At 44.3% G+C, this 20,097-nt stretch overlaps 1 protein-coding gene across 1 annotated transcript in view; it reads left to right on the top strand.

Moving 5' to 3' along the window:
• The window catches only part of FBXW4 (F-box and WD repeat domain containing 4), a 58,685-nt gene that overhangs the window by 17,849 nt on the left and 20,739 nt on the right, over nt 1-20,097 (top strand).

Below are 20,097 nucleotides of genomic sequence, written 5' to 3'. Positions count from 1 at the left end.
AGCCCAGTGGCATGCTGCTTCCTACTCCTAAGTGATGACCTACTGAGGTGGCCTCTTGTCAGGACAGTGTTCCTCTCCCTGGTGTGCACGCTTATGCACACTCTCTGTCACAATATTTACTCACAGTCTCCCCACCCCCACCACCCCTTTTCTCCCTGCAGGGTGATAAATGGGAGGTGGTGGAACAGCTACTCCATGAACAAGTGGGCTTAAATTGTGCACTCCTCTTTTATGAGGCTGAAGACTGTACCAGCCTTCCCTGCTAGCCCACCCTACCACTCCATATTTTGAGGAGGGGGGTGTAGAGAATTAGAGCCAATTAGCCACGTCATTAATTCTTCAATTTGACGGCTGATATAGCAGGGCCTGAAACACGCTGCTGACCTCGTATAATGGGAACCCTGCTCCTTAACATATTGACGATGGGAGAAGTTAATTAAAATTCCACAGAGAGAAGGTGTCAGCTAACCTATAAACCTGTCGCTTCTCAGAACAAATCGCAGCCATCCTAAAAGAGAGAGAGCATCAGAGCAGGAGGGCATGTGGTGGGGGAGGGCCAGGGCAAGGGGCAGGGGAGATGAATTTTTCACTAATAGGTTTTATTGCTTGCTGTCTAATGAGGGTGAGTATCAAAAAGATAATATCTGGTTTGTAGCATGGTCTGCTTTGGGGAGCTCTGTGGTTTCTGTTTTATTGGCAAAAACCCATATTTCACTCATGTGCATTCCCTATGCGCTTGTGTGTGAAGCTTTTCCTCCCTTGCAGTCCCCATCTTTCTTGCCAGAGCTTGGATGCGTTTGTTCCTCAGTGAAGCTGAACATGGCCTATAACCTCCACTTCCTCCTAAACATTTGACATGTCCTCCCAGTTCTGCCTTCTCTCTTGTGCTGGTGTAATCTGAGAACTCCTGCGTAAGAAGGGATAATTCTGCTGGTGTAGTTTCCTGTAGAATCGGGCTCCAACCACCTAAGTATTTTGGCCCATTGTTGCTGAAAACCCACCAGCTCTCTATATGTAGGACACACAGAGCTCAGAAGAGCTCAAAGCAGTTGTGTATGGTGGGGTAGAAGCAGGATGGCTTCTCTGACTCTAGCCATTTGAAAGTGCTTAGGAGAGGCTGCAGTTTCCTGACCTGGAGGTTTGCCAGGGCTAAGTCTCTCTAGAGTAGTCAGGGTTGTATTCTTACTGAACCTCAGCTGTTAATGGGCAGTACTGAAACTTTTCTTCTTGCTTTTCAGTGATGTCTCCCTCTGTGTGAAGCTTCCCTAGAAAGTATCCCATGTGCTTCTGACCCACAGCTGGTTTTTTTGCTGTACTTCTGCTCTGCTGGACTGCTGCTGTAATGGACAGTGCTTGTACACCCAAGAGGCTTCTGCTGTAAAATGCAACTTCTTTGGCTTCTGGCATCTTTGAGTGTTCTGCTTTCATTTGTCCACAGTTTCCCTGTGTCACTAGAGAGATCCTCTTGCAGATATTCTGAGCTAGGGAGGAGGCTTTCTTTCTCTTCATGGGATGATGCCAGGCTAGAGGGTCTTCAAACAAAAGATGCCCTTAAGGGAGATTAAGTGGGGTAAAAGGTAGTAAAAGGGTAGCAAGAGTACTGGTCTTCACTCCTTAATTGTGCAGGGAGGAAATGTGCTTTGTCTTTTGTATTTGTGTTTTGGGCTTTTGGCAAGTCTTCTGCTTAGCTGTGCTGCTCAGTGTTGTTGGGACAGCAGGCCTCACATTGTGTGCCACATCAGGGGCTAGACAGGATTCTGAGAGTATCCTTAGCATAGTATACTTAAAAAAAGGGTGCCTCAGTTTGCTCTGGCAGATGGTTTGATTGGTCTCCAAAGCTGTCCTTCTCCGTGGATAAATTAAATGCTGTACTTACAGAGAGGCTGTGTACCCTAAACCATGTTTCTTAGCTGCTTGCAATCCCCTTCCACACCCCCACTCCCACCTCCCCTCCCCCCCCCCTGCCCCGTGTTGATTTGCCTTTTGAACTCTGCATCATGCAGATGTTAAACTTTCATTTACTGGTGCTTACTGCAATGACTTATGTGTGCTCAGGGACCAGGGCAAGCCTGAGTGCAGTGGACCAGTTCAAATGTGCAAAGTGAGGCAAACCCAGGGGTTTCTAATGGAGTAGTGGCACCTTCATGCTTTGTGGTTCTCTGAGGTGGCAGTAGCCAAGGAAGAGAAGTGGCCACTGTACACTGTTTAATTTGAAGGATAGGTTTATGGAGAAAATGAGTTCCAATTGCCTGGCATTTATGGTTGCAGAAACGTAAGGCTTATGATATGTTATACTACTGAAGTGTTCCTTTATTTAAGGGAAAATTTGTGTCAATATTTTTCCCCTAACGATAGAAAAGCTGGTAAGCTGGAGGGGAAAGAAAAAAGTAGACCTTAGTGTTAAACTTATAATTAATCTTGGATTCAGAAATTGTTTGCTGTTGGATGATAAAAAGTATTCAAATCTAAGTTGGATTCTACTGGGTCTGGCTGCTGGCATTTGCTATGAAGATTTAAAAATATTTATCATAAGAGCTGGTCTTCACATATTGTACTTGAATTGTGTCAGATTTTAAACTTAAGAGATGATGGAGGTGCAAAAGTGGTTTTCAATATGCAACTATAGGTAGAAGGCTAGGAAAACTTTAGTTCAGTTTGAAGCACCATCAGGCAGCTGTAATGTGCCTGATAGCAGCAGAGATGTGCTTTGGGTCTGTAAGCCCCAAATACAGTCCCTCCTTTCCCAACTGTGTAATTGGTCTACTGCAGTATATGATCTCATCTTGCAAATATTGTCTTGGTAAAGTGCGGGTTTATTTGAGAGGGGAGAAATGTTTGCACTGAAGAATAGCCATCTGCATTGAATGTCTAATTTAAAAGAAAATTAGTAAGTTTTGTGAGCAGCTGAACTGAAATAGCCAGGTTTGCTCTATCTCTGTGCTGTGTCGTAGAGACACACTTGACTCCTCTATTTTAAAATGCTGCTTTGAATCCCTGCTAACCTTGTTGCCTCTTCCGTGGAATATTATGGGGAAGTAATATCTGGAAAGACCTCTGCCCCTGTAGGCAATCTCAGACAAATTGTAAAATATACCCACAACTTGCTGGGGAATGGAAGGAAGAGAATGGTTACTGACAGGCATCTTCACTGAATGGGCATCTCTTCCATTGGGAACAATTAAAATAACTAATTCTGAGGGCTTCTTTTTAATGATTATCTGTAAACTTTTTGGGAAAGTGAAACAATCTGGTCTTGTGGATTGTGTTAGAGCAAAACAACCTGCTTGAGTCAGACAACAGCTTTGCAGTGGTTTTAACTGTACAATTGCAGCCTAACTTGCAGCAGTTAAAATGTTTGATAATGTTCTCTCCACCCATACTTCTTGCTCCACTTTTATCAGCGGGTGTCCCCTACTGCATATTGAGATGTGCTGTTAGCTGTAATGGTGCTCTATTGTGACCTAGCTTTGCACAGTTAACCTCTCTGAGTGCATTAGGACTTGGGACAGGGAACTGGGTTTTATTTGGGTTTGTGCATTGCCAGCAAAATAACAGGCAGCAACAGCTTTGCTGCCCTTTGGGATCTCTGTAGAGCCTGGTTGGTTTGAATAATTGAGAGGGGACTCTGACCTGCAGCTGTTTCTTAGGCAGGGGCAGGAAGAACCTGCTCAACTGTGAGATCCCAGGGTGGACTTGCAGAGTTAGTGGTGGTGTGAACTACCATCTCTTACTGACCTCAGAGAGTGATCTGGATGTGGGTTTCTAGATATATGCAATAGTCATAACTGACTTGCTGCTCTTTCACCCCCAAGCTGAAGAGCAGGAAATGAGTATCCGTTTCTCTCCTCTGGAGCTAAAATGACACCTGTGTCTTATCCATGTACCCTGCCTGCTCTCTTGATGTCGGGAAGAAGATTTTGTTTTATCTTCTTTAATGGTGTGATAATGACTCTTTGGTCTTCTTTGCATGAATGAACACATGAACATACATGTCCCTTTTCCCTCACCTCTAGAAAGAAACGCATATGCTAACACTTCTATAGGTTGAGAAGCTGCATCTTTCAGTTTCTTTCATTTGCCCCCTAAAGCTCACCTGACTGATGACTTGCTCCCTTTTTGTTCCTTTTGGCTAATACTCTAACGTATATATTTTCTGTGACTGTGAATTGGCTCGCTAGTGGTTGTGGGCAGGTAAGCAGGTTTTAGGGAGGCAGTAGCTAGCTGAGTTAGACCCCAGACATCTGTTTCTAATCCTATGGAGCTATGTTGCATATTGAAAAAAATTGCCCCCACTGCAGTTTTTTTTTATCATCTTTCCTCTTCCTTGACGAGAAAGTCTGCCTCAGAAAGTTTGAAGGAAGCATCTTTCTTGTGGTCCTTGGTTTGCACAGGGGGCTGGCAGCCTTGAGGTTTCTGTTTCCAGTTTGCAATAATTTTCTCTTTGCTTTTTAAATTTGCAGAGGGAGAAGGCAACTTCAACAGACCTTGGCTGCTGTTTACCTTTGCTCGGTTTTGCAGTGTGTCTTTGTTTTTCCACCTTTGATCAGTGTCCTGCCAACAGATAATTTAGCAATTGCATCCCAGGGTGGAAGTGTGTGGAGTTAATGTTAAAATTAGTTTTTTTTTCCTTTTCTAACTTCTCTGGCTGATGGAGCAGAGAAGGGGAGAGGGGAGGTGAAGGGGGCCATAAATTCTAGACCTGGTGATTCTGTTCTGTGTGGAGAAAGGAAAGCCTCTGATGTCTCTTCAGCACTTTCATTAACATTTAAATTAAGGGTTTGTTTTTCAGGCGACTTCAGTCACAACCCTTTCATAGCCTGACACATGGAGGCTGTTCTCTTTGTCTCTCTTTTTCTCTCTTTTTCCAGCAAATCAGTGTACAATAGTAATCACTGCCATATTTTTTTTTCTGATCTCTCGAAGGGCAGCGACCTGACAAGCTGTACCAGAGGTTCAAAGAGAATCACAAACGCAGTGCAAAGGTAGATGAGCAGAAGGATGCTAGGTTTCATTCCTACAATTAGAGTGGTGTCTGTTCCCTCCCCTGCCCTTTCAAAGGGCTCCTTTGCAGGGTGGGGAGGGAGAGAGGGGGATGGATCTTTCTTGCACGGTGAGAGCCCCAGGTGCAGATGCCTCTAACCAAGCTCAGCTTCCATTGTTACTCCTCCCAGATGAAGGCAGTGGATTCAGCTCATACCCTGAGGTGGGAAGTGTAGCCCTAGTGTCCTAAGATAGCAGCCTATCCCTCTTTAGGGTCGTTTATTCACTCTGAGGACAGCAGGAGGCTGGTTGTCAGCCTGCCATTGGCATTTGAAAGGAGGGTGATAGTGGAGGATATTGCCCAGAAGAAAGAAACTCACCTTTGTCTTCTGTGCTGCAGTGCTGAAGTCATGTCTGTTGTGAACAATGCAGCTTACTGTTAACAGTAGAAACAGCTGGTTTGAAGTGTTCATTTGGATCTTGGCTTACAACAGCCTAAACCAGGCCATGCCTTGCTGTAGCTAAGTAATTTCTGTTATAGAAGGTAGTTGATTTAATTTCAAGATGAAAAAATGTCTTCTACTTGCATCAACACTTGTGGAAGAGCCAAGGAACACGGGGACAGTTTTAGCAGTGGAGGAGCAGTATAGCAGATTTTTTGTAAATGTATGAATCTTTTTCCCAAAGCTCTTTTGGAATCTTCCACTTCTCATCTCCCACCCAGGAGCTCTGTGTCAGGAGCTGGGGGGCTCTGAGTAGCACTGAACTGGTGTCTTTTGTGAACTAAAAGTGAATCAAAGGCAGAGGAAAGTCAGCTAAGCACATAAGTGAACTGTTCAGTTTAATAAAACCTGCAGATTTGTTGCTATGACTGTCACACTGTTCGTGTCTTCACTCCACCACCACCCTGAATTTGTGTACCTTTCACTAAGAGCCATCCAGATGGGCTTTGAAGGATGTCAACAGGGTGAGAGCAGTAAACTGGCATTGGAACTGGGAAGGGTATTTCCTGTATGGTGGGTAAGACATGGTGCATAAAGAGGGGTGCCAAGCATGTCTGTTTCTTCAAGGCTGGTCTTATGTGTGCCAATAGTGGTATGATTTATACCATGTGTCCGTTCTGGAGGACCTCCTATATATGCTGAAAAATGTTTCTGTTTGGGGGTTTGGATTTTTGCCCTTTTTTGTGGACTACCACAGACTTGTCTGTCACTTCTTGTGTCACTGTTATCAGATTTAAGTACTATGTCTAACTGTTCTGTTACTGTGTTTATGGTGATGACTCTTGGGCACTGGCTGACACAGGACAACTTTTCAGGAGCACGTGATCTTGTTCCTATTCCAAGTGCTTCGTGGATGTGCTTCTCTGACCCAATCTGACCCATGTTTTAACTGTTTTTTACCACCTATCGGGTTGCTCTTTTGCCGCAGGTGGGTCCTGACTCCTCTCTGTGACAGCTTTCTGCATAGTCCTAAGAAGTACCACCATCAACATTATCTTGTTATCTTCATCCTGTATAATTCGAGGGGATTCAGAATATCTGCGATACTCTTCCAGGTGCTTCAGCTTTTGGAGGTTCATAGGTCCATGCCCACTGAATTTTATTTCTTCAGGGCCTGGTGTTGGATGAAGCTGAGCATGGCTTGTGAAGCTTGCAGCCTGGGCAACCTAAAGCTATTGGTAAAGGGAAAGAGCATGCATAGTATTTGTCACAGAGGGTCCTCAGTCATGACTTCTCAGACACCTCCTGTGTTTCTCAGTCTGTAACTTTTAAATGAGGAAAGCTTTTCATTTAAGCTTTCCTGAGGCTGGGTGCCAGCATGGAGCACAGCTCAGCTTCCCCAGAGGTACTCGGGGCAAGTGCTGCTGCTTCTGCACTAACTGCGGTAACTGCTACTAAATTCTCTTTGGAAGCTTTACTGTATTTGTGGGTGGGGATGGTGAGGGGATGCCTGCCCTCCCACCTTCCCCACGTTGTCTCAAAAGGCCTGGTGCATCTTTGATTAGGTGTAGGTCAAAAGAATTTCCACATTGTGACCTTAATAACTGGGGCTGATTGGCAGGCGGTCTGCGGAGAGGGAGCAGTCAGTCCCTTTCATCTCCCTTGGTGCTGTGCTGGGACAATGGGCCAGCATATTTTCCTTGTTGTTCCTCATTTGAAAAGGGTCTGGTATCTCTACTAGGTACCTGTGACATGGGGGTCTTGATTGGGGTCCCATAAAGGGCCCTGTCAGTGTGTCCAAAGGCCAGGAACACAAAGGCGATCAGTGGGTGGGGGTCTCAGCTGACCACTGAAGAAGGGAGGGGAGGGTCCTGGAAGCAGTGGAGGGAGAAGCAACCCCTGATGGGAGACCTTAAAGGAGGGAGGGGGGGAGGAGGTGGCCCATTTTTGTCCTGAACTCATCAAGCACATCTGCAGAATTGTCCCAGCCGCTGCCTCCAAGTTTCAAAAGAAAATGATCGTTTGATAAACCGTCCTGATTCACCACTTTCTCACAAGGGAGGGAGACCCACCTTTGACCTCTATGATTTCACATTGGGCCCAGCTCCCCCCCATCCAGTTGCTGGAGAAACTTTGAAATGCATCCCTTGTGCTCTCTCTCCTTCTCCGTCTTTCCCTTTACTCTCTCTGATTTTTTTTTTTCTTCCCCCTCTTTTTTTCCTCCCCCTCCTCTTCCCACCACCCCCACCTTCCCCACTCTCCCGCTTTGTAAAAAAGCAGACGTACTGCTTTGGAGTTTAGGCAAGTAATTAGTAAAATCTTTTCTGCAGCACAATAAGACCGCAGTGCTTGGCCTGCATATTCCCACAATTTACATACTCGCGGGCATTTGAGAAAACAGGTGGCATTCCCAGTGCATCACTGCCTATGAAAATCATTTAGAAGGCAGGGAGGGGAGGATGCTGGGACCCACTCGCTCCTGCGAGCTATAGGAATGTTCATGAATATATTAAAATGTTTTCACACAATGCTTGTATTTTCCAATGGGAAGAGGCATCTTCTGGATGAAAGGCAGCTGGCCCAGACATAGGCATCTTCCGAATGCTCTTTCCCACTCAGGGTTTGTTTGCATGGACCAGATAGGGATGGGGCCTGGGGGGGGGGGGGAGAGAAGTGGGGAGGAAAGGGCAAGTGAGCTATCTATGAAAAGTAAATCTTTGTGTGCCTCCTACCTGCTCCCCATTTGTGGTCACAGAAAGTCGACTTATGAGGAAGTCATGTCTTTGGTGTGGGGGAGGAGAAGGGGGCTCATCAGGACTTTCTGCAGAAGCTTTTGGAGCATTACAAACATGGAGAGGAAACAGCTTGTAGTGGAGCATAGAGCCTCTTGAGTGACGGGATTCAGGGGCTGTAGCAGGAAATGACTGAGGGAGCTCTGGCTATCATGGGCAGTATTAGTAAAGTGCCTCTTAACAACAAAAAACACTCTTGCAGTACTCTTCCAGCTTCATCTAATTGTCCAAGGCTGATCTGTGCTCAGCTTGGCAACTTGTCCAGCTGCTGCTCTCCTTTTCCCAAGAGGATAGTTGTGCCAGGCTGTACCACAAGTGAAATCCAGCAGTTCCCGCTCCCATTTCACTCAGGAACTACTTAACCGTGTTGTCTCCAAGGATGTTTTTTGGGCACTTTCAACTTGTAGGGTGTTGACAACAGATGTGTGTTGAAACTTGGGTCTAGAGAGTGTAGATCAGGGATTTTCTTTCCAACAGGCAAGAACTGAAGGAGAAAATTGAAGTGAAGGGCTTAGGAGCAGGGCATGCATGAAGACCCTGTGTTCAGCTTTCCAGGTTTTGTTTGAGATTAGAGCAGGATGCAAAGTGGCCTTGTTGGATAAAACTGGTTGCTGGATTTTCTTTTTTTTTCTTTTTTTTTTTTTTTTTTTTTTAAATAAATAAAGATTCTCTCCTCAGTTAACCCAACTTCCTTTGTCCTTTCTGACCAGAGTCTCTGTTGTGGGTGGGAGAGAATGTGTTCCCCAGCCCTGTAAGGAGCTAAACAACTTGGCATCCCAAAACCTTTTGCAAAAAGGTATTCTTGGATGGTAGCTGTTCCTGAAGTGAATGCTGCAGAAGTAGCAAAGCTGTGATGCTGTTTCTCCAGTGTTGTTCTGCACTGGCCATACTGGTGTTGGTCATGGTGTGAAGGTCTCTAATCTTTTGCTGGAAACAGCCAACAACCCAAGTGGCAAGAGGGCCTACTTTTTAATTATTGTCTTCCCAATTCTCTGCTCCTCCTCTTCATCTTTCTGCATTTCTTAAAGAGGCAATGGAGGGAAAAAAGCTTTGGTTTTTGTTTGGGAAGGGGGTTAGGAAGGGCGACATGGCCCCTGCAACCTCTCATAGGGGTGTCTTGTCAGGGTGCGGCATGAAGGGCACAAACAGATCATAACCTTTAAATGAAAATGTGATGGAGGGGAGAGATGAAAGCAGTGAAACAAATTAGATACATCTAGAGGGGGTGCTCAACTGGAGAAAATTAGCATTTCTTCCTAATTGGAGTGCAGGGCATTCCATTACAGGGTTTCATTACAAGGAAAGAAGCACTGGGCCTCTTTGGGGGATTCCCTTCTGCCCTCAGTTTTTTGAAAAGTGAAAATATATATTTGGATGAGAACTGAGAAAGGACTGAATTTGTCAGAGTTGAAGGTTTTGGGCTGCTGCCGGAAGAGGAACAATGGGGAACCATCAATTCTCTTTCCGTTTATTAAGAGAAGAAAGTGATGATTCTGTGCAGATGAAGTCAGGTGCTAGTCCTAGTTTTCCCAGTGCTTCAGTCCTAGCTGAAAGAAACTCACATGTTTAGAGGAGACTGCAGGTTATGGTAACTGTCTCAGGTTAGTGTTAGTTGAATCAAATTTGTAGAATGTATCCAAAATGTACTAATGTGTTTGAACCACGGGGTTGAATGTTTTATGACTAAGATCAGTGAAGTCAATTCAAGCCTGCTGCAAACTGCCCATCAAGTCCATGCTATGCAAAGCACTTTTTTCAAGGCATGTCTGTTTGATTCTGCCTCTAATTAGAAATGTTGTATCTAACAGGAATTTGGATATACCCCTGAGAAGGCAGTGCCAGACTTCCAGTGTGGAACATCTTGTTGGGTACAGCAGGGCTTGTGCATAGCTTTGTGGTCCAAATAGCTTGTGCCAACCTGAGAAACAGGCATGTGTGGATGTTCTTTGTTTATGCATCTTTACCTATAAATGTGTGCTAAGAACAACTTAAAGAGTTCAAGAGAGAAGGTTTTGCACTGGATTTCTGGATTAGGAGGAGATTCTTTTTCCAAGCAGGAACTGGGGAAAAGGCCGGGGGGGGAGGGAGGAATGTGTGGCGTGCAGTGTATGCTTAGATATAAATCTCTGACTTAACCCTTGCTGCTGAATTTTGTTATTTTGCCACAGAACATAGCACTGCCCACAGGAATATCCTCAGACCTAGGGAAAATACTGCTAAAAATGAAAGCATGGCTTGGTGATGGGCTTCTCCCATATTAGGTCTGGCACACATCAAGATGGTGATGTCTCCCATGCCAGCCTTCTCCAGCCACTTCAGTTCTCACATAAGATGCTTGACAGACTTTTAAAAATGAGCAAATGCATCGATCTGCTTCTAGATTAGTGAAGCAGACTACTTTTGAAACTCTGAGGGAGGTAGAAAGAAGATGTGAGCACGATCAGAGAGGCTGGAATTAGGAGAGGAGCAAACGTTTAGGAGGAGATAGTCAACCTTGAAGGGAAACTGGTTCCTTTTGTCTTCAATGTTTGCAGTTGTGCATCTGGCTTGTATGCTAATAAGCTTTAAAATGCAGCACGATAGAATGCCTCTTGCCTGTAGCTAAGCTTCAGCTTCTCTGGGTAGCTGGCATCCTGCATCTCTGTTGTGAGTGGAATTAAACTGTGAAACTATGTGGGCTGAACTGTGACTCTCTCCTTGGCACTGTTGCCTCTGGTTTCTTTTCAGAGCAGTGTGATACTGTGTCAGACTGGAAAGCAGATAGCAAAGGCTGTTCCCTCTGTAGTGTTATCTGTAGTGCTTTTTCTGATTCATTATCTAGGATTTGTCAGGTTTTCTCTACCTTCCTTCCAACCTGCATGAAGTACAACTGCCTCAGACATTGTCTTGTTCTAAAGTTACGTTGTGGTTTCATGATGCTCCATTCACCATCTCCGTACATGCCTGCACATGGGATGTACTCAGACTGCTTTGTAGGCATCCTGACCCTTCACAGATGTCAATTTGGGGCAGGTATTACACCCAGCTTCTAATGTGTATTGCCCTGTCTAATTAGTAAATCCTTCTTACCTCTCCTCTGCGACTGATGTACATGTTCCTCTAAGTCTAACCGTCCATCAAAGGGGATTTGAAATGAGGCTCTGCCATGCTTGGTAGACCCAAGCAGCTAATGAAGAGAGTGAGCCCATTTCCTTTGAGAAGAGAGACCTGTACCAAGGTGATTGATAGTCCCAGAGATTTATTAGTATGGGGGCTGGATAGAGACTTGTAAACTGGAACCTAACAGCTTGTTTTTTTCAGGGGAAAGAAAGAAGTCTGGTGTACATCTGTGTGTGTCGTCATCTCCCTACCTCCAAAAAAAAAAAAAGAAAAGAAAAAAGAAAAGAATAAAATAAGAAAAGAAAGAAAAAAATAAAAAGAGGAATTAAAAAAAAAAAAAAAAAAAAAAAAAAAAAAGAAAAAACTGGAGACTAAAGGAAGAAGTGAACTGATCAGAGGAAGCAATTACAGACTAAGCTGGGCCAAACAGCAACTGCTACTATTGCAATGTTTGGTCTCTGCCTCCTGGTGCAGCTGTCTTGAGCTTTGCACCTGCACTTTGTTCAGGGTGATTTAATGGGGGATAGGGATGGAGTAGGACTGTCTGATGGAACAGGTTTTCTCTTGCTTCTTATTTTCTTTCTTGCACAGAGTGTTGATTAGTGCACGTGGCCTAGAGCATATTTTCCTTTTCCATGTGGTCTCCCTCAGGATTTTCTCTTCTTTGTGGAGAAGCAGGGGCACCAGAATTTGGAAAAGCAATAATTTTTCTCTAACATTTGTCTTCTGATGGTCTCAGAGCAATCTGGGAACATGGATTGTGTGCAGACCACTTCCGAGAAGCTTCATGCTTCTGATATGTGGTGGAAAATATCAGGTGTTTTGGTAGTATTGAGTGCATGTGAGCAATACTGTTCCCACTGTGCAATGGCTTTGTCCTCTGCTTCCCAAACTCTGGTCCACAAAACCTGCATGGTCCTAAGACCCATGCTGACTCTTTAGCACTTGTAGTGAAGCCAGTGACATGGGTTTTTGCTGGTCTAGGATTGACTGACACTGGTTGAAGCCTCAAAGTTTGAAGCAACCAATTATCTGTAGCCTGCCACAGAAGAACCAATAAACCAACAGGTCTGAAGAGGAAAATACAGCAGAGGGACACTCTTCTGTGCCAAAGAAATGGCTGCATTACTAGCTTTTGTCTTGTTTTTGTGATCATTTCTTGTATTTCAAACAATCTGCAGAAGTTACTGATCTGCTGATATTTAGTTGCCTCCATTAGGCAGTTCTGGTAAAATCAGACTGAAAAGAAATATGGAAAGATGATGATGAGTTAAGTTTGAGTGTGAAAGTATTATTCATCAAATCTTATAAACGTAGAACTAGAGACATTTGAAATTACTAGGAGATTTCTTTAAAATGGGCAAAAGATTAATATTTCTTCCCACAATGTGAACTTCCTGCTCCAGCAGGTTAGGGAGGTCAGTGATGCCATCAGTTTTGAAATGGATTTGGCAAATACATGGTTAGCAGCTCTATAACCAAGGACTGGGTATTTTTAATAAAACAACTGTGGATGCTAGGGCAGTACAAAAAAAAACCACCACAGAAAGCTGCCAAATTTACATGTTCTTCCTAAACAGATTTAATCTGTTTACATCTGTTCTTCCTAAACAAATTTACATGTTCTTCCTAATGCTGCTGGAGACAAAATGATGAGCTAGATGAGATATGGCTTGACCAAGGTGGGCATGTCTCATGCTCTTTTGGCCATGATGGGTCAGTCCAGCATCTGTCTGCCCCAGTGTTTGGTGTACATCAGTGGTCAGTAGAAGATGATTAGGGAGAAGGGTAAGAAATAAGACAAGTGTAAAAAGATCCTTTCCTGCCTGTTCCTTCTCAGCTTCAAGTGATAGGGAGGTCAGGTATCCCAGGCTAGAGTTTGCATCTGGACCAGTGTTTCTTTCACATATGCAGAGACTAGCTCTGTGAGCAGCTCATCTCTTCTTTCATAACCTGTTAATGTTCTGGTCTTCATAATTCAGTGCTGTGCCCTAAGGAAGAAACACTTTGTTCTATTTTTAAACCTTTTGCCTGACCTTCTTATGGGAGTATATAGGGAATGATTCCTTCCTGTGGGTACCTTCTACTCTGCTTACAATTTTAGTATTTTTCCCAAGCCACCGCTACTCCAGTATTGATGGCCTTGTATGAAGCAGTAGCAAACCATAACTGCTATATTTGCTATCCAGTTGTTATTTATGGTGGGCTTCAGATATAGGCACCCCTGAGATGTGGTAAGCTCATCATTTCCTCCCAGTGCAGATTGAGTGGAGTCCACAGAGATGCTGCCTGACCTGAACTGATGGTTATATAATTGGATCTTGTGTACCCACATGATAAAGATCAGTGACAGCTTCCACAGGGACACTCCTAACTTGCTGCAGAATCAAATACTGACGCTGTAGTATTCATTTCGGTGGAGACTGTGTAAGCAGCCTTGTCTCTGGCATTTCTACATGTGGGTGTTTGATGTGCCCAGTAAAAATTATTCTTTTAGTAAGTGTGGTTTTGGATAAGGCTTCCTAAACTCTCAGAGCGCATGGCATTGGGCAGGTCATGGAAAGGAAATTAGGAAACTATGGTTTCACACTCCTGCCTGCAAAGCTGTCTGTTTGTCTAAAGTTTCCAATCTTCTGTTCCTTGAAGTGTTGGAGAGCTCACTGCTGGCTGGTTGTCCTGGTTCACCCTAGGCAACAGCTTACTGAAATGCAGGAGGCAATGGGGTACTTCATATCCCTTTGTTGGGTATTTCTTGTCATCAAAGGACAATGTATTTTAGAGAATCGCCTGTTCTGTTCTAGACTTGGGAGACATTTACCTGAAGGGACATTTTCTCAGTCACTGCAATCCTTTCCCTCCTGCTCCATTTTTTGTGTCATTTTTTTCCCCAATATATTGACATTAGGCATCAAAATAAATTGTTTCTCATCTTCTTGCCTTGTCTGTTCCCTATGTCTACAGCATCCCTTTTGCCTGATCCTTTTGCTATCCTCATCTGTCTGATCTCAGTTATTACTGAAATTAAATAGCTCCTGGCCTGCCTTGCAGCCCAGCCTGGTGACAGATACTGAGGGTGATAACTTGAGCTCCGAACCTGTTTTATTGTAAACCAATGTCAGAGTGGTTTGAGCTCTGGCTCCTGCAAAACTCTTTCAGCGTGTTTTTGAGTAGTCCAGGATCTGTGTGGCCACTAAACATCCTTATACCTTAGACATGTGTCATCTCTTTGGTTGTTCAATGAAATCTTGTGTGCCTTTCTCTGCATATGGGGCTGGGAGTGTCCTTTCTGGCCTGACTGGTAGCCTTTATTTTTCTCACTGGTCGTTGCTCACAACCAAGAATGTCCTGAACCTACACATGAAGGGCAGGGGCTTTGTTCAGGATCTTGGTTGCTTAGGGGCAAACAGTTGACATGCTCCACACTCATAGCATGAAAACCCTGAAGTAAATCATACAGTGGAGAGCTGGGGAGGGGGAAGCTGCCTAGAGCTTTAAGAGCAAGTGAATTGAGGTTGTTGCAAGCAAGTCCATGTCAGGGCTGGGATGATCAGAGCAGGAAAGCTCTGGGAGTTATTTCATGGCTCAGTTAAATGCAGATGAGGCTCTGGTTGCCTCCTCCACAGAGCACCTGTGTCTTCATGCCTCAGTGTTCTGCACCTCTTTGTGTACAGTGCGTCCTACGTATACAGTTCTCCCCTTTCACCTTTCCTGGTCTTAAAATCCTCTGAACATTATTTCCTTCTCCTCTGCTGAATAACTCACTTAACCTTCATTTGGAAATGGAATATCATAGAGCAGAGGAGGAAGATCAAGCACTGTTTTTAAGTGACTTAACTTATTTCTCCTGGACAAGTGGACAAGTACAGCTCCTGCCTGTGCATGATGTGGAGGAAGAGTTGCTGGGTTTTGTGGAAAGATGATGAAAGTACATGTTTGAGAAGTCCTTCTCACCACCCTGCCAACTTTTTTCTAAATTCTCCTCAATTAGGAAGTTTGGACTTGGTGTATGTGTGTGTGTGTATGGCAAAAGGAATAAGACAAAAATAGTTTGTGGCTTGTGGCACCAGGTGAACAGATTTCTTCCCACCCCTACTTTTAAACTGAAGCATTATTGGGTTTTAGTTGTTCTGGCAGACCTGAAAGTATTCTCCCTTACCTCTGACCTCACTGGCATGCATGGATTACTGGCTTATTGGAAAATAATTTTCTGTCATATGTTAAAATGAAAAAGTTTAAGCTGTTTTATATATATATATATGTGTGTGTGTGTGTGTGCATTCTTAAAGCAATACTTGTTAACTGAAAGCTCTGACAGTTGCATCTGAAAATATATTAGGATTGGTGATCCTGAAGCTTAAAAAAAGGATATATTTTTAAAATAGGACAGCTTTTTTTCCTTTACATCATGACTCTAAGCAGTTTCTACACATGAACATGTATTTAGACTTTTGTTCAAAACAGTGGCAGATGCAGTATTTATGTAAATCAATTCTACATATCCTCTTGTTGTAGGGTGTGGGGTTGTAAGAAGAAAAAGCCCTGGACACTGCAAGGTTTGTGATAAAGTATGAGCATAGGCAACATTACATATCTTTTCCTGCTAGTGCTGGGAATGTTCACTATATTTCTCTGCATAGCCTTGAAACTGGTCTGGTCAACTTGGGTGTGCTTATATTTATTCTTTGTGTCTGCTTCTCAAGTGCTGATTTCATGACAAGCATATTTTGTTCAGAAGTGTCAAAGTTTGCTTTTAAGGAAAAAGTCTTGAGCATTAATAAGCCACAGGCACACAGTATTGAGCTGAACTCATCTCTGCAATAAGTACTTAAAGCAGCTTCAGTGAGGTGGTAAAAAGTTGGACTGAAATCAAAACATGGACCTCTGTGGGAATCTTCAGTAAAATGTGAAAGATATATATGGTCTTAAGAGAAACCAAAGTGTAATGGGGTGGAATTGGACAACATCTCCAGTTTGCAACCTGATGCAGCATTGAGTCATGGTTGTGTACTTTAGGCAGCTCAGAAATTAGGAGTCTGTGCTCTGGGGATTTTGCTGTCTGTCTCCTTGTCACACATCAAGTTTCTGGGGATCTTCTTTCCCTGTTGTCAGTATTGTTGTGACTCTATCATCTCTTAGATCTTGCTCAGCACTCCTATGTAACTGGTGCTCTGATGAAAAGAGGGCATCCTTTTACTTGTCTTCTTACCATTTGGTGTCCATTGCAAAATAAGGACTAAGCTTTTGGATTATGAAAAAACTTGCTTTCTATTAGGATGTTGCAATCACAAGGGACACAAGATGAATTTTTACCAGATATAATATAACATTAAAAAAAAGACTACATTTCACTGTGATAGGCTGGAGATGACCATCCAGGACAAGGATTTCTATCCTGAAGGCAATGGTGGTAATTCAAAAAAAGCATGGATGCTAACAAGTCCTGAGAATCCATAGAGGCACTGTGCCACAGGATGATGGTTTCTTGCCTGTGGAGCAAGTGATGCCAGCGTGATGCAACATGGGAGCAATACTCTGGGACCCATGTGTTTTGGTCAACACACATGCAGAGTTTCCTGATGCATTTTACCAAACCAAAGGCTTGTTAGCAGAAAGTGAGGTGGAATAAGTGGGGTCCCACAATGAAAAGCAGTTTTGCTTTGCTAGGAGGAAATGGCTCAGCAAAAAGAGAGCCTGGAACATTCATTGCTGTCCTCTTGGTTCTGCTTGTTGCCTGACTTTTGGGGCAGGTGCTGGAGGAGGTGAATGATTCTTGCCCTTATTTTTCTAAGCAGTAAGAGTTCTCAGTCTGTCCTTGGCACAGTTCTTGCTATTTGGTCTGGCACCTGCACTACCCAGTTTCCTCTCCCTGAGTTTTTTTTAATCTTAGTGCAAAGGTAGTAGACTAGATAGACTTCTGCCTTGGGAAGTGTAGGCTATACGGGGCCTTCAAGAATTTGTCATGTGTCATGCTAGATCTCTTACCTCTTTTTTGGCATCCTGCATTGCTCTGTACCACGGGCTGGGGGAAGGATGCTTGTCATGAGCTGACCTCGGTGCATGTCCCACTGCTGACTCTCATCCTGCACCAGCCCCCTCTGCCTGCTTGCCCCATATCAGAGCCCCTGAGAGGTCTTTGTCCGCCTGTTGAGAGCAGCCCCCATCCCGCCGTTCCCACATGGTGCACCCTCCCCAGCAGCCGCCTCCCCAGTAGCCCCCTCCCCATTCAGCAGTTTGGGCTGAAAGAACCTTGGCTAATTACGCCAGGCTGAAAATTACCACTTTGCTGTGTTCTCCTGCTGCTGGGCCCATTTGTGTGGGGCCTGTAGTTAGAGGGAACAAAGTGCCCCCCGTGGAGACAGGCAGGCCCTGAGTGTGAAGCTACAGGTACAAGCAAGAGGGGAATGAAGGGAATAATTACCAGCTTCTCCAGGTGAAAGCCCTGTTAAAACTTCAATAAGCCAATTAGGGGCCAGGGTGTGTGTGGGGGGAGAGTCTTCCCCACCTATAAGTGATTCCCACCAGGCAATTAACAGAAATCATTTCATGGAGGGGAGGGTAAGAAATGGCTTTCAGAAATTGTCTTGGGATGGGGGGGTCTGAAACAGCACGACTGCTGCAATGGTCCTCATGTACTCCAACCTCCTGGCTCACTGTGTGGCCTGAAAGTGTTGGTGGGGCTAGGGGGAGAAGGAGGAGGGAGAGAAAATGGTAAAGAAAAAGGAATTGCTAGAGCTTTACACCTGGGCAGGCTTTGAGAAAGCAAGGGCTAGAGTTCAGAGCTTCTCATAAGGCTGTGTGTGGGCCTGGAGCACAGAGCTCAAGGGAGCTGCTGGATGTGAGGCAAGTGTGTGAGGGTCAGGCTCAGTGTCTTCTGCATTGGGATGGGGGAGAAGGTTGATGGTACTGAGCCTAGAAGGGGGGAATAGGTTCTTGAGTGTGAAGGTGGGTGAGAACTGAGTGCCAGGCCTTTGGACATCTGCCCCAGATATGTAACTGTCTATCCATAAGTGTCCTGCCTTATCCCAGGAGTGGATGGTGTCCATGTATCTCATCCAGGGATCATGTCTTCATGATCGTGTCTTCTCCAGTTTATTTGCTCAAGAAAAAGATTTTATGAAGTCACCTTGCAATTCCCTTGCACTGCATTGCAGATGGAATATGCAGAAGTTAGGGGTAGAGCACACTGTCTGGTGGGTACCTAGCAGGAGTCTTGACACTCTGTGTTTGAGTGGCTGCTGTGGGGAGTAGAGTGTAGGATGAAGCTGCTGCAGATGGCTGAGATTGCCCTAGTGATGCTGAAAGGAAGAATGCATGCATAGTGTAATTAAAGAAGTCCAGATACCAGCTCTGGTTATTTCACTTGGACATGTAAAAAGAAGTAACAGTAAAAATCTCCCTTTAACTCCTCCAAACAAATGTAATCTTAGTAGTGACTTTCTTTGCCTTATGTTGTAGCTTCTGAGAAATAAAAATGTCCTATGAGGTTTTGTTCTGGTTACTGATAAGCTGAGACTGAAATAACTCTTCTCTACTGGTGTTTAACCACTAATGTTTTTTCCCCTTTTTTTCCTCCTTCTCTTTTGCAGTAAGCTTACTGTATATCTTGCACAGACTAGCTATTAGACTCAGAAGTGGTTCCTCAGCAGAGTTGAGTTTCTTTATGACTCAGTTTCTGAGATGTAACCCCAGTGGCTGCCTTCAAAGAGAGCTCTGTTCACAGGGAGGCATGGTAAGCATGCAGAGCCAAAACATTTTTTTGGCGTGGGCTGTCTGCCCCTGTTGATGTTTGGTGCATGTTGTTCAGACCAGCACCCAAGCTGCATACTGGATTACATTTTTTCTGTGGTTTAGGAGTCTCTCTTACTGTAGTAAGAGTAATAACTTGAACATCAGATGGGGATCTGAAGAGAGCTAAGGATGAGGAGTTCTCATACAGAGACTTCTGTCCTGAGCAGCTGCTCCATGCCTGGCTAGCCCAGAGGCTGGGGAGTGAGGAAGGTTGTTAAGGAGTGTTGGATATATTCTGCATGTATTTTACACTTAAACATGGGCTATCAAGCCTTTTTCTTTAATAAAGGAGTAAGACTGATATCAACTGAGTAGAAATACTTGCACAGCCACAAAGGCAGTTCTCTTTGAAGCTCTAAAATATAGCAGCAGCACTCTGAAAACCACTGTTTGAGTATCCCTCTTGTACAGGAACACCCAGGACCTTCAGTTGACTTTAATAGAGCTAATCTGAGTGTGGTCCTGTCCCAGAGATTTGCTTCTCCCTTAGAGTGTGCCTTGTGGAGTATTGGGGGAAAGGATGGTGATACTGTTCTGGGGGTAGACTCACTAGTTTCTAATGAAGGATATTTTCCTGTTCGGTGTTTCAGTATGGAAGAGGTCTGTGCATGTGTCTGTCTATCTGGAATCTTCTTTCTTAGTGTCTGAGCTCAGTTTTTTCCCAGAAATGGGGATTATGTTCTATATAAGGCTGCCGGTTTTCACAAAATGTACCTGCTGTGCAGGGCTGACAAAGGATTAGTGAATAAGGTTATGGGATGACTTGAGCAGACAATATGGGGTGAAATTGCAAAGCAGTGAACTCAAGGTGGAGGTGTCTAGGTTTGGTACCTGCTAATCAGCTTGTAAGGGTGATCCATCTGCATGCTGAAAATTTGGCCCTTGGGGTTACTAAAGGCTTACTCTCTTACCCATCCTGTGGGTCTCTGAAGTCTGGAGGAAGACATAAAGTTAGAGGGACAATCAGAGGGTTGGAGAGGTGAAGCTGACATTCC

This window comes from Heliangelus exortis, chromosome 7 (assembly GCF_036169615.1).
Source record: "Heliangelus exortis chromosome 7, bHelExo1.hap1, whole genome shotgun sequence".
NCBI lineage: Eukaryota > Metazoa > Chordata > Aves > Apodiformes > Trochilidae > Heliangelus > Heliangelus exortis.
The sequence above is the reverse complement of the archived record's forward strand: the minus strand, read 5'-3'. Positions and strand labels throughout refer to the sequence as shown.